At 34.1% G+C, this 16,666-nt stretch overlaps 1 protein-coding gene across 9 annotated transcripts in view; it reads right to left on the bottom strand.

Annotated features, from left to right (window-relative positions):
* Window positions 1-16,666, bottom strand: part of SLC13A1 (solute carrier family 13 member 1) — a 214,807-nt gene that overhangs the window by 91,094 nt on the left and 107,047 nt on the right. For 2 of the 9 annotated variants that reach the window (XM_037023450.2, XM_073238506.1), the window contains one exon: window positions 7,036-7,864. The exons of 5 other annotated variants lie outside the window; for them this stretch is intronic. The gene's annotated coding sequence lies outside the window, so the exon portion shown is untranslated. Of the gene's footprint in view, window positions 1-2,429; window positions 5,059-7,035; window positions 7,865-7,898; window positions 8,035-16,666 lie in introns of those variants that run through there. 2 more of the 9 variants (XM_037023449.2, XM_037023454.2) reach the window with 2 other exon arrangements.

The raw sequence follows: 16,666 nt of genomic DNA, 5'->3' as shown, positions 1-16,666 counted from the left end.
CAGCATCATGTTGATACCAAAACCAATGACACTACAAGAAAATAATTTTACAGACCAATATCTCTGATGAATATAGATGCAAAAATCCTCAACAAAATATTAGCTAACCTAAATAAAAAATACACTTAAAGAATCATCATGACCAAGTGGGATTTATTTCAGGGATGCAAGGATGGCTCAGTATCCATAAGTCAATTAGTGTGATGCATCACATTCAGACACACACACAAAAGGATAAAACCATATGGTCATTTCAATGGATGCTGAAAAGACCTTTGATAAAATTCAGCATCCATTCATGATAAAAAGTCTAAACAAAATGGGTACAGAAGGAACACGCCTTAACATAAGAAAGGCCATTATGACAAACCCACAGCTAATACACTCAATGGTGAAAAGCTGAAAGCTTTCCCTCTAAGATAAGGAACAAGACAAAAAGGCTCACTCTCACCATTTTATTCAAAGTAGTACTAGAACTCCTAGCTATAGCAATAAGACAAGAAAAATAAATAAAAAGCATCCAAATTGATAAGTTAGAAGTAAAACTGTTGCTATTTAAAGAGAATATAATACTACATATATAAAATCTTAAAAGACTCCATCAAATAACTACTAGAATTAAAAAATTCAGTAGAGTCACAGGATACAAAAATATACAGAAATCTGTTGAGTTTCTATATACAAACAATAAACTAACTGAAAGAGAAATTAATAAATCCTTCCCATTTATAATTTTATCAAAAAGAATAAAAGACCTAGAAATAAACTTCACCAAGGAAGTAAAAGACCTGTACTCTGAAACTATAGATATTGATGAAGAAAATTGAAGACACAAATAAATGGAAAGTTATTCTATGTTCATGGATAAGAAGAATTAATATTGTTAAAATGGTCATCCTGCTCAAAGCAATCTACAGATTCAATGTAGTCCCTATCAAAATACCAAAGGCATTTTTCACTACTACAGTAAATAATCCTAAAATTTGTATGGAACCACATATACCTGACTAATCCAAGCAATCTTGAGAAGGAAGAACAAATCTGGGGGTATCAAGCTCCCTGATTTCAAACTATACAACAAAGCTACAGAAATCAAAACAGTATGGTACTGGCATAAGAACAGATACACAGACCAATAGAAAGGACAGAGAACCCAGAAATAAGCCCACACCTATATGGCCAATTAATACATGACAAAGGAGGCAAGAATATGCAATGAGGAAAAGACAGACTCTTCAATATGTGGTGCTGGGAAAACTGGACAGCTACATTGGAAGGAATGAAACTGAATCCCTGTCTTATGCCATACACAAAAATAAATTAACAATGGATTAAAGACCTAAATATAAGACCTGAAACCATAAAACTTCTAAAAGAAAACATAGGAAATATACTCTTATCATTAGCATAGTAATTTTTTTCTGGGTATGTCTCCCCAGGCAAAGGAACAAAAGTAAAAATAAACAGTGGGACTATATCAAACTGAAAAGCTTCTCAGAGCAAAGGAAACCATCAAAAAAATGAGAAGGTAACCTACTAAATGGGAGAATATACTTGCAAATGATATATCTCAGGAGCTAATATCCAAAATATATAAGAACTCATACAACTTAACACTGAAATAGTAATAATAATAATCTGATTAAAAAATGGGAAAAGGACCTGAAAAGATATTTTTCCAAAGAAGACATACAGATGGCCAACAGACACACATGGAAAGATGCTCAATATCATTAAATATCAGAAAAATGCAAAGTAAAACCACAGTGATACATCATCTCACACCAGTCAGAATGGCTAATATCAATAAAATAAGAAATAACAATTGTTGATAAGGACATGGAGTAAAGGGAATTTTGTACGCTGTTGGTGTGATTGAAAATTGGTGTAGCCTACAGAAAGCAGTATGGAGGTTTCTCAGAGAACTAAACATAGAAATATCATATGATCTAGCAATTCCACACTTCTGACAATCTACCTGAAAAAAAAAAAACCACTAATCTGAAAAGATACATGTGCTCCTGTTTATCACAGAATTATTTACAATAGTCAAAATATATGTAAATGACCTATATGCCCATCAATAACTGAATAGATAAAAACAGAAGTGGTACATGTATACAATGGAATATTACTCAGTCAGGAAAAAGGATGAAATCTTGCTATTTGCAACAACATGGATGGAGGGTATTATGCTACCTGAAATAAGTCAGACAGAGAAAAAATACTGTATGATTTCACATATATGTAGAATCTAAAAAATCAAAAAAAACAACCCTGAAATAAACTCAGAAACATAAAGAACAGACTGGTGGTTGCCATAGAGGAGGGACTGGGAGGATGGTTGAAATAGGTGAAGGGGGAAATATTGTGAGAATGTTTGGTATTTTGATACACATGTCAAAATTCATCAAGCTGTACATTAAGATTTTATTGCATGTATCTCTATAAAAAATTTGAAAACAGACAAAAAAGGAACTAGAAAAGAAGAAAAAATAAATACACAGATTTATGCATATAAAATTGTTCTTTAAGTAGCAATTTCTTTTATTAGTTGGGACAGGTGTTTCAATTGTAGGGATGAGAGTTGATTTCCATTCAGAAGCAATTCACCTCAGTTTCCATTAACTAGCTTAGAGCCTGGTTTATAATGCAGTTAATTTTATTTATGTGATGCCTTCTGGCTTCTGGTTGACTAAAAAAACACAACTCAAACTCATGTTTTAAGAACCAGATATTAAAGAAGCTTCTTAACTTTCAAAAAAGAAGATGTGCCAGGTGTGTACTGGTGGTGGTGAGTGTGAGTTGGAAATAAAAAACGAAGGTCTTGAGTTTTCATAATAAATCCATTCTGTGATGCATTGCAAGGGTGAGCAAAGTAACAACTCCATCACTGCATACCATTAAAAAGAATAAAAATCTCTAAGAAGTTCTCTTCTATGGGCATAAGGCAAGTGGCCAGAAACTAACTATGCTTTTCTCGGGTCATTTGAACCACATGGTGACTTGATTCCATTTCAAGATGAATTTTGTACTTTAATCACAATAATCAGACTGTGGAAAACCATACTGATATCATGGAGTTTTCAACACATTCTTGGGTGGAGATGTTACTTAGAGGAGAAACTTCTCCCAGGGAGGTCATTCTATGGCTAACATTGGATGGTGTTAAAATAGGTCCATTTTCAATCCGATTTTGTTTTGTAGAACAAATGAATCCATGCCCAAGACGACTTTAACATTTCCCTCAGGCTTTCTGACCTCAGAAAGGCTTCCTCCTGACTCCCCTTTCCTCAGAGCACTTGCTTTAAAAAACATGTAAATGCTTTCTCTGCCCCTTTGAGATATAAAAATTTTAGAACCCTCCTATCAGTTTACAACCCAGGGAAGTCTTTCTCCAGGACTTGGGAGTTATCCCTTTGAAACATAATTATCATTGAGATAAGGACTCTCTCCCCCTGTTCTAAGTTCTCTGGGCACCTTTTAGAAAACACAGATGGCAGGATTTCAGAGAAAAACATTTGCAAACTCAGGTATAACTCAATGGTGTTGATAATTTGTTCAGTTTTGTTTTGTTGTTTTCTTTCAGAAACTGCTGGCTGGAGTAGGGAAGAGTATTTATATCCCACATACCCTACTGATTGCTGGAGAGAAGGCAAAAGAGAGAGAAAGCTAATTTGTGACACCCTCATTCTTGCATACTTCGAAGAATTCAGTCCAGACCCATTGGGATTTCTGAAAGCAAAAATCAGGGACCACAGCTAAGACAGCCACAAACCAGGGGGAGCCCCCTGCCCTGATGTTAATTGCTTCTGACTTAAGGCAGTGAGCCTAAGGAGTGTTATTTTTGAAAACATCTTTGGACATAGAGAAATCTTTGTTCCTATTTGTAGGTATCCAGTGGCTGTCTATCATGAGCTGAGCTCCTTGAAAGATTTTGAAAACTATATTAAAGATTTGTGGAAGTGTTAAATATATCCTTAGTTACACTTTTTTTCCTTGAGATTTTTTGGTATTGTTTGTCTTATAAGTCAATTTAACATGATTAAACTAAAGAAAAAGGAGTTTGATTGTGGTGGTGATAGTGGCAGTGGTGTGGGTAGAGAAGTAGAGATCAGAATAACACAAAGAAAAATAAAGGTGGTACAACTGTAATCACCAAACATGACCTAATTGAGCTGTCCTACACTCTAAGGAATGAAGACACAATTTAATAGCTTTATTTGAATGTTGGAGATTAATTTCAGAGATAACTACTAAATTGCCTAATATTTCTAAAGCTCTAAGTTAAGTTCTTGAGTTAAAGTCTGTTAAAGTGAGTCTTTCTTGGTGATGAAATACTTTGAGCATCTCGGAAGGATAGAGAAAGGCTAGGAGGTGTGTCTGGAGGGAATGAGATAAGAGAGACTTTTGTGCATGACAAAAACAAACTTTGATGCCCAGAGAAAAATAAAGTTTTCTCTAAATCAATAACAAAGCAGAACCAGACACACGTTGATCTTGTGAAGAACTCGTAGATGTCAAAGTCTACAACCATTTTGAAGTACTTCAGCTTAAGTTCAATAAGAAGCTTTCTTTGTTGATCTGGTTTGAAGCATTTGCTTCACCTTTTGGATGTTCCTATGGTTCCAAGACCCTACACTACTTGGTAGATTAAACCTGATCCCTTGCACCACATCAATGCCCAAAGTCTTTCACATATATCCATGCTTTGGAGTCCCACTGGAATGAGGAATGAGTATTTCCCCTGCAGCTTATCTTTGCCAGCAGGTGAATATGGAAGGTTGAGGTGTAGAGGCATCCTTCCTCTGGTCCTTCTCAAGCTACTTCTGCTTCATTCTTTTAAAATAGGCTGACCTTTTTCTTCCTAATGCAGAATCTCCAATTCCATTGTGAAGTCCAAGCATGTCATGAACGTGCATGTCCAGGAGCACATGGGAGCCCCTGGGCTCAGATTGCTGCAAAGGGAATTCTCCAGCTTCTGAGGAATTCAGTAAGGGCTTATCGGAGTCATAGAATTCTTCTATGTTGTTAACCCATCAATGTTTACATTCATATCTAACAAACATTAAAAATATTGTTTTTAAAACATTTTATTTATGGATAGGATAGTACCTTATATCTCTACAGCCCTTAATCATTTAGAAAATACTTTCGCAAACATTATTTTGATCTGATTTCATAGCTATCACGCACCCATCCATTTATCTTTATTCAATTAACAAATAATTTTTGGTAATTATTACATGTCAAGTATAACCACTTGAGTTACATATTTATAAATTCATTCTTGGACTGAGGAAATTGAGGGTAAGGAAGATTAAATGACTAGGTTAGCATCACACAGAGAAGAATTTTTAGATCCAGGGCATGCATTCAGAAAGTAAGACAAATCTGGTACCCTTCTCATCACTTTTAGATTTGGAAAGAGGGTTTACTCTGGCAGTGCAAATGCCTAAAACCCAGTGCCTATTGCTACTAAGTTTGAGCTTTAAAGTGTTTTTTTTTTTTTTTTTGCCTTGAGAAGTAACTCATCCTTCCATGTAGGTGGAAAGATTAGCTCCAGATTCAGGGAAATGTGGTAATATCTGTTTCATCATTTCCAGAAGGACAGAAAGTAGAAAAAAGAACTAAGGTACATAGTGTCAATTGTATCACCTTATGGTACATTTATGGATCTAAAATTGTATAGCCACCCTTCCTTGATTTGTATGTGCTCTGGAATATTAGCTTCAAATAAAACTTGTTATTTGTTAAGGGCATTCCCCTGAGAGACTCATAGTGCTCAAAACCTAGTCATTAGCCTAATTTTATAAGTAAATGACATACGGAATTTAAATGATTTAGGCAATATCAGACGGATATGACACAGAAGAGTTGTGTCTATATACATAAACTGATTTAAAAACATTTGAATTCAAAGTATTGGTAGCAGTGGTAGTGTTGCTACAACTTTATTATATTAATTCTTTATTATGTTATATTAATTTTGATTAAATTTATTATTCTTTTAGAGAATACAGCCATGTTCCATTAGGCTATAGTTGCTATCAACTTTTCTTCCAGTATTTATGTAATGGCAGCAAGGAAGTACTGTCACATATATTAGTGAGGATAAACTAGGTTACGCTATGTTAAAGCATTAGTCATGGATGCCAGTCCATGACCATGTATTAATAAACCTTAATACAATAAAGGTTTATTTCTCTATTATGTTACATGTTGAAAGCCAGGCAGAGGCAGGCTGTCCTCCACAGAGTCCCTGGAGGGTTCTGGTTAAGAGAGGCATTGTCTTTGCAACATAAGGTTCAGGGTTTGCTGCAGTAGGAGGAAGGAGACACTGGAGAACTGCACAGGGTTGTTTCTACTGCCTCTACCTAAAAGTGACAAAGGTCATTTCCATTCATGTGTCTCTGGTCAAGACTAGTCACATTGGCCTGCTTAACTGCAAGAAGTCCCAGGAAGTTTAGTTTCTCATACGCCCAAAGAAGGAAAGGAGAATTAGATATATAGTATTTGTCTCAGTATGTTTGTAATACTTAGAGCACATAGATAGGACATGACAGAAGAGAAGATTAAAAAGGTGTGTAAACCAATACTCTGAATAAAAGAAAACAAAATCAGCGACTCAACACTGTGTATAATTCTGCTTAGTTCAAAGTATGTTGTTTATTGGTCCATCTTTCTACATATTGTTGATACATATACAATTTCTTTACATGACATTTCTCCAAAGAAACAGAAACAATAGGATGTGTGTGTATCTATATCTTATATTATATTTTATATATGGATATATGTAAATATATAGACAGATATTTTATAGATAGATACATTATATACATAGATATAGATATATATTTTATAGATAGATAGATAGATAGATAGATAGATAGATAGATAGATATTTATTTTAGGGAATTGGCTTATGTGATCATTGACACTAGCAAATCAAAATCTGCATGTGGATGGACAAGCTGAAGATCCACAAAGAGCCATTGCTACACAGGCCATCTGCTGCAGAATTCCCTCTTACTATTAAGGACTTCACCTGATTGCATGAGGCCCATCCACATTATGGATGGTAATCTGCTTTATTCACTTAAATACTGATTTAAAAGTTACTGATTTAAATGTTAATCTCACCCCATAACAATGATTATCACAGAATTATTCAGAGTAATGTTTGGCCACATATCTGGATATCATAGCCCAGGCTGATGCATAAAATTAACCATTATACATACTCACTCCAGTATAATCTCATCAGTTATGAGAGCAAGGAACATGGACTTGCCCTTATGACCTGTGCCCTAAGCATGAATTATTCTTTTATAGCCACATACAGATTTATGAATTCTTTAAGAATCAATGTGTTTACAAAAATAAATTCTAAATGGATTAAAGACCAAAATTAAGATTTGAAACTGTAAAACTCCTAAAGGAAAACATAGGCCATAAACTATTAGATAGCAGCCTTAGCAAATTTTTTCTAGATATGTCTCTCCAAGCAAGGGAACAAAGTAAAAATAAACAGGTGAGGCTACATGACACTAAAAGCTTCTGCACAGCAAAAGAAACCATCAACAAAACAAAAAGGCAACGTATTACGTTGGAGACAGATTTGCAAAGGAGAGGTCCAACAAGGGGCTAATATCCAGAATATATAAAGAACTCATACAACTTAACACCAAAAACACAATCCAATCAAAAAACAGGCAGAGGACCTGAATAGACATTTTTCCAAAGATATACAGATGGCCAACAGACACATGGAAAGGTGCTCAATATCACTAATCATCAGGGAAATGTAAATCAAAACCACAGTAAGATATTATCTTCCACCAGTCAGAATGGCCACTGTCTAAAAGACAAGAAATAATATGTTGGTGAGGACATGGAGAATTTGGAACACTCTACACTGTTGGGGGGAATGTAAATTAGTGCAACTGCTGTGAAACAGTATGAATGTTCTTCAAAATATTAAAAATAGAAATACCATTCAACCCAGTAACTCCACTTCTGTGTATTTACCTGAAGAAAACAAAAACACTAATTTGAAAAGATAGATGCACCCCTATGTTTACTGCAGCATTATTTACAATATCCAAGATGTGAAATCAACTTGTGTCCATCAATAGATGAATGGATAAAAAATACATACACACACACACACAGGAATATTACTCAGCCACAAAAAAGAATGAGATCTTGCCATTGGCAACAACATGGATGGACCTAGAGGGCATTAAGCTAAGTGAAATGAGCCAGGCAAAGAGAGACAAATATTGTGTGATTTTACTTATATGTGGAATCTATAAAAACAGGATATGAATAAACAAACAAAAAATTAGTAAAACAGATACATAAATACAGAATATAAACTGGTGGTTGCCTTAGGGCAGAGGAGTGGGGGAGATGGGAGAAATAGGTTAAGGGGTAAAAAGGTACAAAATTCCTATTATAACATAAATCATTCACTGGGATGAAAAGTATAGCATAGTGAATATATACAGTCAACAATATTGCAATAAATTTGTATAGTGACAGATGGTAACTGCATTTATTGTGGTGAGAATTTTATGATGTGTACAATTGTCAAATCACTCTGTTGTACATCTGAAACAAATATAATAGTGTATGTCCACAATTTTTCAATAAAAAGGTAATTAAAAAAATTAAAAGCCAAAAATGATTCAATGTAGTTAGTAATAATCCCTTTGGAATTATGACAAATAGTTTGCTTTCAAATATTAAACTTATGAATGAAGTCTAAAACCTAATGGCATTTCTTACCCTGATTAGTACAGTAAATTCCTTTACAATATTAGTTTTTGGAGGCATTTTAATCCCTAAACCATTGCAATCTTTTATAAAAAGTTTTCCTTAGATGTTCCTTCAACTATGAAATATTTCTATCTACCTAAACAAAATCTTAAAATGTGTATTAAAATTAGATTCATTTATATGCTAAGAAGTAGGTACTTAATATTTAATAGCATGTTGAAAAGCTGGAAGTGCATTGTTGCCTGAAAAAAAAAGAAGTCATCCAGGTTTTATAAGCAGAAGAAAGGAAGAAACTATCAATTATCACATAACAGTTGAAATAGAGGACTTTATAAAATAGGTTTTTCAATAGTTTCCCTTTTGTAAAAATACTGGGGAAGCACTTAATCTGTATCTGTGAATTAATCAAACTAGCGTAATCATATTGTCACCTATTTGTAGAGCAGTGGATCAGAATTAACACGATAATGTTGGCAGATTGCTTTGAGAATCTCAGATGAAGGGCACTGAATAAGCAAATAGTTAGCTAAGTACTGATTACAATGTGCCCACAATGTGCAAACATACACACATACGTGTATTTATGTGCCATGGTCACTTTAACATGTTCCTGTGTTTTCTGGAGCAGGGTTTCTAAATCTTGGCACTATTGACATTTTGGGTCAGAAAACATGTTGTAGGGCTGTCCTGTGAATTCTAGGATGTTTAGCAGCATCCCTGTTCTCTACCTACTAAATGCCAGTGGCACTTCTCACTTCAGTTGTAACGACCAAAAATTGTCGCCAGACATTGCCAAATGTCCTCTGGAGGGCAAAACCAACTCTGGTCTAGAACCACTGATTTAACAGCTAAGACAGAACAATGTGAGCTAGTTAGACTATAAGAAAATTTACAAATTAGGCTAAAAGGGAGCTTTCAAATTAAAAAGAGAATGAAAGTTTTTTTAAGGGATAGTTCACAAAGACACTTTTTTAAAATTGGAAACTTGATAACCTGACCCAAAAATATTTACACCGGAGGAAAATGAGGACAAACAAAATTGGTAGGGAAATTGCCCTTGTGATTTGTTATTATATTAGTTAAGGCAGGGTTCTACCAGAACAGGAATAAACTACCTAGAAACATACACAAACACAAGACATCCTAATATTTATGGGATTTGGGGCAAGGGTACAAATGGAAACCCATAATCCATATGTTTACATATTTAATCAAGCAAGCAAACAACTAAATGAAAGTTTTTACCTTTGTACCTTGACATATACACATTTATAATGATCTAGAAGGCAAGGGTTGAATGTATAATTCTCAGATTCCTGGAATTCTATGCCAGAATATGGTGGCTCAGGAAAAGCAGGCCTCTGACTGCAGCTCTTGAGCCTTACTTAGCCCAGCTTGTTCTCTTCCCATTCCCAAAGGTCTCATGCACACATACGTGTGGACACCAGAATCCTGGTCGTGTAGCCAAGCTCTTTCCACAAATGTCCCAAGACACTCAGCCAGCCCTCATGCTTATTGGTGGTATGATCTGCTCTTGGGGAAGTATAATGTGCAGACCCTAAAAACAGGCTCAGAGTTGTTTGGGCAGAAGATCCTGGGATCCAGCGTATTTATCACCAGATGAGAATCTTGGTTTAAAACTGGGACTTGTGGGCTGGGTGCATATATCCTTTGCCTTGCCGCCTCCTCTCACCATAGGAAGGGATATGGCTGGAGGGGGAACCCAAGCAGACCCTTTGAAGCATGGATCCTAAGTTAGAGGATCCCTTCTTGGAGTCTATGGGTACCATTGCACAAACATGTATGGAAGTATTCATATATGATGGAGTCTTTCAAACTAGTGGGGGAACAGGAGCATTCAACAAATGGTCCTGGGATAATTACTTATTCATGCAGAAAAAATAAAATTGTATCTTTTTTTTACAAGCACAAAATAAATTCAAGCTATGTATTGAATACAAAAATATAAAAAGCAAGCCTTTAAAGTGTTTTTTAATATATATATATATGAGAATAACTAGGATCTCAGGGAGAGTATCATGTTAGGTCACAGGGGAAAGTCAGACAGATACAACACAAAATTATCACCACAGGTTCAGAATTGATACCCTGGTGAGAAATTTAAAAGAATATTTAGTTACTCTCTAAACATTCCCTAGAATACTGTTTAGAGTCTCAATTCAAAGAAGTCTTAATTTGTTTTAATGAAAAATGTAATTGTTTTTGCCACCCTACTGAGGCAGGATTGACTGTCTCCCTCCCTTCCAAATTAGTTCAAATGTCAGACTGTTAAGTCACGCAGCACCAGGAGTGTATGGCAAGTTGTATTACCTGCATAATGAAGATTTCTGGGGAGTGCAAGGCAGGTACCCAGGCAGATAAAAAAAAAACTAGAGATGCAGTCTAATCATGAGCAAAACATCATACAAATCCCAACAGAGTGACATTTTTACAAAATACCTGACCAGTACTCCTCAAAACTGTCAGGATCATCAAAACAGGCCCTGACAAACTGTCAGCATAGAGGAGCCGCAAGAGATAACAACCACTTAATATAACGTGGTCTTATCCTGGAACAGGAAAGGACATTTGGTAAAGACTAAGGAAAGTGTACTTTAGTTGATAATAATGTACCAGAACTGGTTCATTAATTCTAACAAATATACCATACTAATTAAGGGGGAAATTGGGTACAACACATGGGAATTCTAAATTTTTTATTATATTTGCAATTTTCTGTAAATCTGAACTTATTCCAAAAATAATGTTTACTTAAAAACCTAAGTAAACCTTTATTTTTAAAAACCGGGACCAATGGTTTATGAAAGAGAATATGGTACCCACACAGGGATTATTCTTATAAGGGAATTTGGCATGTAGAAAAGGTGGCTTTACAAATCAATGTGGAAATGTTAGACATCTCAAGTTATATTATTGGGGCAATAGATTTATTCACAATTAAAAATTATAAATAGATTTCTACTCTCAGTATTTGTAAAAATACATTTCTAATAGATGAAAAACAAACACGAAAAACAAAACACATATTTTAAAAGAAATTACAGGGAATAACTTTATAATAATGGAATAGGGAAGGTTTTTCTTAAATAAGGTATGTATAGAATAACACATAAAGGAAACAGATTAATTTGATGAAAATTAATGAGGACTTAAAGATAATTTAATGAGGGTTTAAATCTAAAAATTTCAGTGTGATAAAAACCCAAAATAAACAAAGGGAAAAGAGCACATATGAACTTAAACACATGTCAAAGGATTACAAGCAAGGACAAAAAAAATTCTACAGATTAATAAATAGGAGCCAAAAATCTCAATAGAAAAACAAATGGGGAAAAGATATGAATAGACAATTCATGGAAGAAGAGATTTAAAATATCTATTCTCATTATTAATCATAGGAATGCCAACTTAAATGATCAAATACTAATTATCCATCTGTCAGATTGGCTAAGATCATAAGAAAATTACAAATATCAAACTGTTGCAAAGAACAGGGTAAAAGGAAATTATCAATAATTTTGGTAGAAGTGGAAATCGGTGCAGCCACTTTTGAAGATCACTTGGCAATACGTACTGAAGATGAAGATGTGGACATAGCACTAGTTATCAACTGCACAAAAATTCTCACAAGGAGTGATGAATGTGGCTTTTTATTACAGTATCATTACAAATGATCTCAATGTATATCAGTGGAGGAAATGCAAATACTTTATGGCATATTCTTACAAAGAAATTTCTAAATTCATTATAAATGAATTACATATGTATTATTACATTATATTTTGAATGTGTACTGTTAAAAGAAATATATAAATTGAAAAAAAACATGAACAAATGACAAGCCAATTTTGAATCATGTTATCTAGTTGTGATGACAGATCCCTAACATTTTTAAGTTGTCAAAGCTTTTGTTAATTTGACTTAAGGAACAGAAAAGGCAAAAAGGTTTATTAAGTAATTATTGATAATTTACAACAACTTTTGTCCCAGTGGCTAAAATTAGTAAAATTTTACTTTTACTGACCTTGGCAAAAATTCATACCAGTTTGGTAAAATTGAGAAAATGACAAAATTTAGAATTCAACTTTTATTCAAAGTCTACTTGATAGGAATATTCCTTACGTTTATAAAGATCGTATTATCAGAAAAACTGTATTTGTCAAACAACATTGACTTGAAGACAAGGAAAGTTTTGTTTCATTTTCATTTTTGTCATCTCTGTCCTCCGCATAGTTCCTAGAGCAGAGGAATCATTCCACCATCGCTCAAGGGAAGAACGAGCAGGACACCTCGGTTACCACAGGACAGACGCCTGCCAGCTAGCTCACTGTCACTCCCGGTGGCTAGTACACAATGTTCTTGGGCAGAGCAACAGTATTAGATCCATGTACTGAACTCTTTGATATGTTTGTCAATCTGCTTAATTAAAAAAATATTCTACTTGCTTTGAAATATAAAATTTCAAAACATATTTTGTTATAATAGCCATTCTTTTCTGTAATTATTTATCTTCTATAAATCAGATTAATATTATCTATAATTATAATTACAGATAATATATATGAGTGGTTCTCAAGTGGGGTAACTTTTCCCCCCGGTGGACATTTGACAAAGTTCAGGGATATCTTTGGTTGTCACAGAGGACTGGCATGTAGAGGGTAGAGGCCAGGGATGCTGCTAAACAACAATGCAGGTTAGCACCACACAAAGAAAAGTTATCCAGATTAAAATGTCAATAGTGCTGTTGCTGGGGAACCCTGATGGAAGGGAGAAGGAAAGACATTCAAAGATGAACGAGCAAGCTAATTCTTCAAAGTGAGCAAACATGTACCAGAAACCTGAATCTTCTAGAATAAGAGATTCCAGTGCATGCTAAAGGTCTGCACACTTGTTTACTTGTTTTACTTTTTCCCTTAGTAACAATTGGTGGAATGACCCCTGTCCTCTTCACTAAGTTGTAAAGGACTGGAACTGGGCAAACATATAACTCTGTAGTGATTAGAAAGGAGTTTTTTGCTCAAAGTTTTTTTGAGCAAACCTTAAGAATTTAACAGAGTTAAAACCTTGCAACCCTTGGCCCTGCAACCTACAGAGACATCATGCAGTTAAAAAAGAAAGTACAGAGTGTATATACAGATCAGAATTTATCAAGCAGTATACTAAGATTTGTGCATTTCATTATATGCATGTCAATTAAAAAATTTTTTAAAGTAAGTACAAGTACATAGCAACATTAAGAAATAATCCTCTATTGGAGATCTCAGTTTGTGGGAAAACAAAAAGTCTGCCTCCATAGGCTGTCTGAGGATTGTATGTATACCTTGCTCTCATCTATTTGAACATAAACAAAAATTATTAAATAAGCATGCAAAGGCAGTGAGTATAACTTCAGTGAATAGAACACCAAATGAATGGAGGAGGAAAAATTTTTTTTAAAAATCTGTGAGGATCATTTATAATCTACAGTCTATGGTAAGACTTTAAGTGCATTAAAAACCAAATTATAAATTATGTTTGGCTGACTGCATGTTTTTCCACAGCCTATGCAAATAATAACTGAAATTATGCTAATCTAATATGGCATGGTTAACTTAATCTTACCCATAAGGGCTAGAGGACAATGCTGAAGAGTTTATCACTAACCCTGCTGACACTGAATCCAAACTAAATTTTTCTACCTTTAAGAAATTGTGAGACAAGCATAAAATATATCTCACCATAGTAAGAAAGCTAAAAATATTGTTATGACTCCTGTGAAATAGAATATACACATCCAAAATATGTAAGAAAATATATATTCCCTAGAACATGTCTCCTGCTTAATAAACACTCAATAAGCATGAGCTATTATTTATTAATGCTAGGTCCCAATACAGCTTTGAATCTAATAAGTATTTTGTGATTAACCAAATGAAGGAAGCATAAGTGCCCTGATCTTAGTCCAGAAGTCCTCATGTTGCTGATTCTGAATATTAGGACAAAATATCAGGGGGAAAATCCCTCTACTTAAAAGAAGAATATATTCTTCTGAGACACTGATAACAGCAATTGTCCGTCTATGCACCCAGTAAATGTTCTTCAAGCAACCTCTTTTCAGAGTCAGAAAAATGACAAGCAATCTTAATAGAAACAGAGATGTGAGTAAGAAAAATCAGTGACATTTTCCAGTAAGAACAGAAGGGATGACAGTTTTTAGTCATGCTGAAAGAAGTGAAAAGAGGCATGTACTGTTTTTAGGGGATCAGTTGCACACTGTATGGATTCCACAGAAGGAAGTAGCTCAGTTGAAAAGCATTTGTTTTGCTGATGAAAATATCAATAACATAAAACCAACATGGGACCTATAAGAATAAAACTGCAGAATTTTATTAAAGCAGATAAAATGAGATCTGAATAAATATAGTACAGAAGAAAATGCATAATGAATAGAACCAAATCATTTGATAGCATTAAATTTTGAGAGCATAAAGATGTTACTGGCAAGCAATACAGAGAACATATGTAACATATACAACATAATATACCCAAAAGGATCATGTTGAAAACTTTATGCCAGTGATTCTGAAGACTAAGGTGAAAGTCACTCGTAACAAAATTTTTAAAAATTGAGTTGATTTATAACATCAAAGCAGTATCAATATTTAAAATCTATTTGCTAACCAAAAATTGAGTTGCATAGCAAGATGGACAGAAGGACAGATATGTTATAAAGCAAGTAGAATAAGTGTTAGTGGTATAATGTAGGTGGCAGGAGAGGGGTAATTAAGTAATTACTAAAATTCTTCCAACTTTGCTGTTTATTTGAAAATTTTCATAATGAAATGCTGGGGGGAAAATTCTAGATATTTATCTAGTCAATTTCTCTCAAGCCTTGGAAGAAAGACAATCCATATCTAATATAAATGATTCCAGAGAATAGAAAAGGTGGGAAAGATATTCAACTCATATAATAATAGTATAACCTTGATAATAAACTTGGACAAAGACAAAAAAGAAAGAAAAATTATATACTAAATTTTATACATGAACATTGCTGCAAAACATAAGAGACTAGTTTTATGACAGTGGGGGCAGGGATGTGTTTCTTAAATAAGTTGCATAGCATATATCCATAAAGGGCAAAACAAAAAATACAAATGCTAAGGGGAAAATGCATATATTTTACTATATTAAAATTAGCAATTTGGTTCAAAGATAATCCACCATAAAAAAAAACCTGTCAACCAGTAGGATTATTATCTAAAGTAAAGAATTACTATAAGTCAATCGAAAGAAACAGTAGAAATTTAGGGAAAATATATTTATATGTGGACCAATGGGAAATTTAAACTTTGCTGTTGGGAATATAAATGAATGCAAACACCACTGGAAGCAACTGGGTGACACACAGGAAAACTGGGGGTGTCCGTAATTCAGAACTGAGCAATTTCAATTACATTAGCCCCTCTAGGGAAACTCATGGGTGCAATGAGCCATGTACAAGGAGTTTACTAGAAAACAAATAGTGTCCAGAACCACAGAATAATGAGTTACATAAGATCTTTAAAAAACTGTAAATCGCTTATACATACATAGAAATGTAGAAAAAGTATGAAATCAGACATATGAGAATGATACACACTTAACTGAGGCTAGTGATTAACTTTGGTGGCAGCAATGAGTTAGGGGGCTTCAGGGGTTATCTGGTACAGTTTCTTCTGAGAAATTTTACAAATTTGTTTTTAATTTTTTAAATTTGTATGGTGGATCCATGGGATAGTGGAGACATTGGTGTTGTTACTATTTTCCATACTTTGCTATATGTTTGAATTATTTCACAATTAAAAATTAAAATAGATAAAAAGAATTGATAAACATG

This window comes from Manis javanica, chromosome 6, assembly GCF_040802235.1.
Source record: "Manis javanica isolate MJ-LG chromosome 6, MJ_LKY, whole genome shotgun sequence".
NCBI lineage: Eukaryota > Metazoa > Chordata > Mammalia > Pholidota > Manidae > Manis > Manis javanica.
This window is presented reverse-complemented; position numbering and strand designations above follow the sequence as displayed.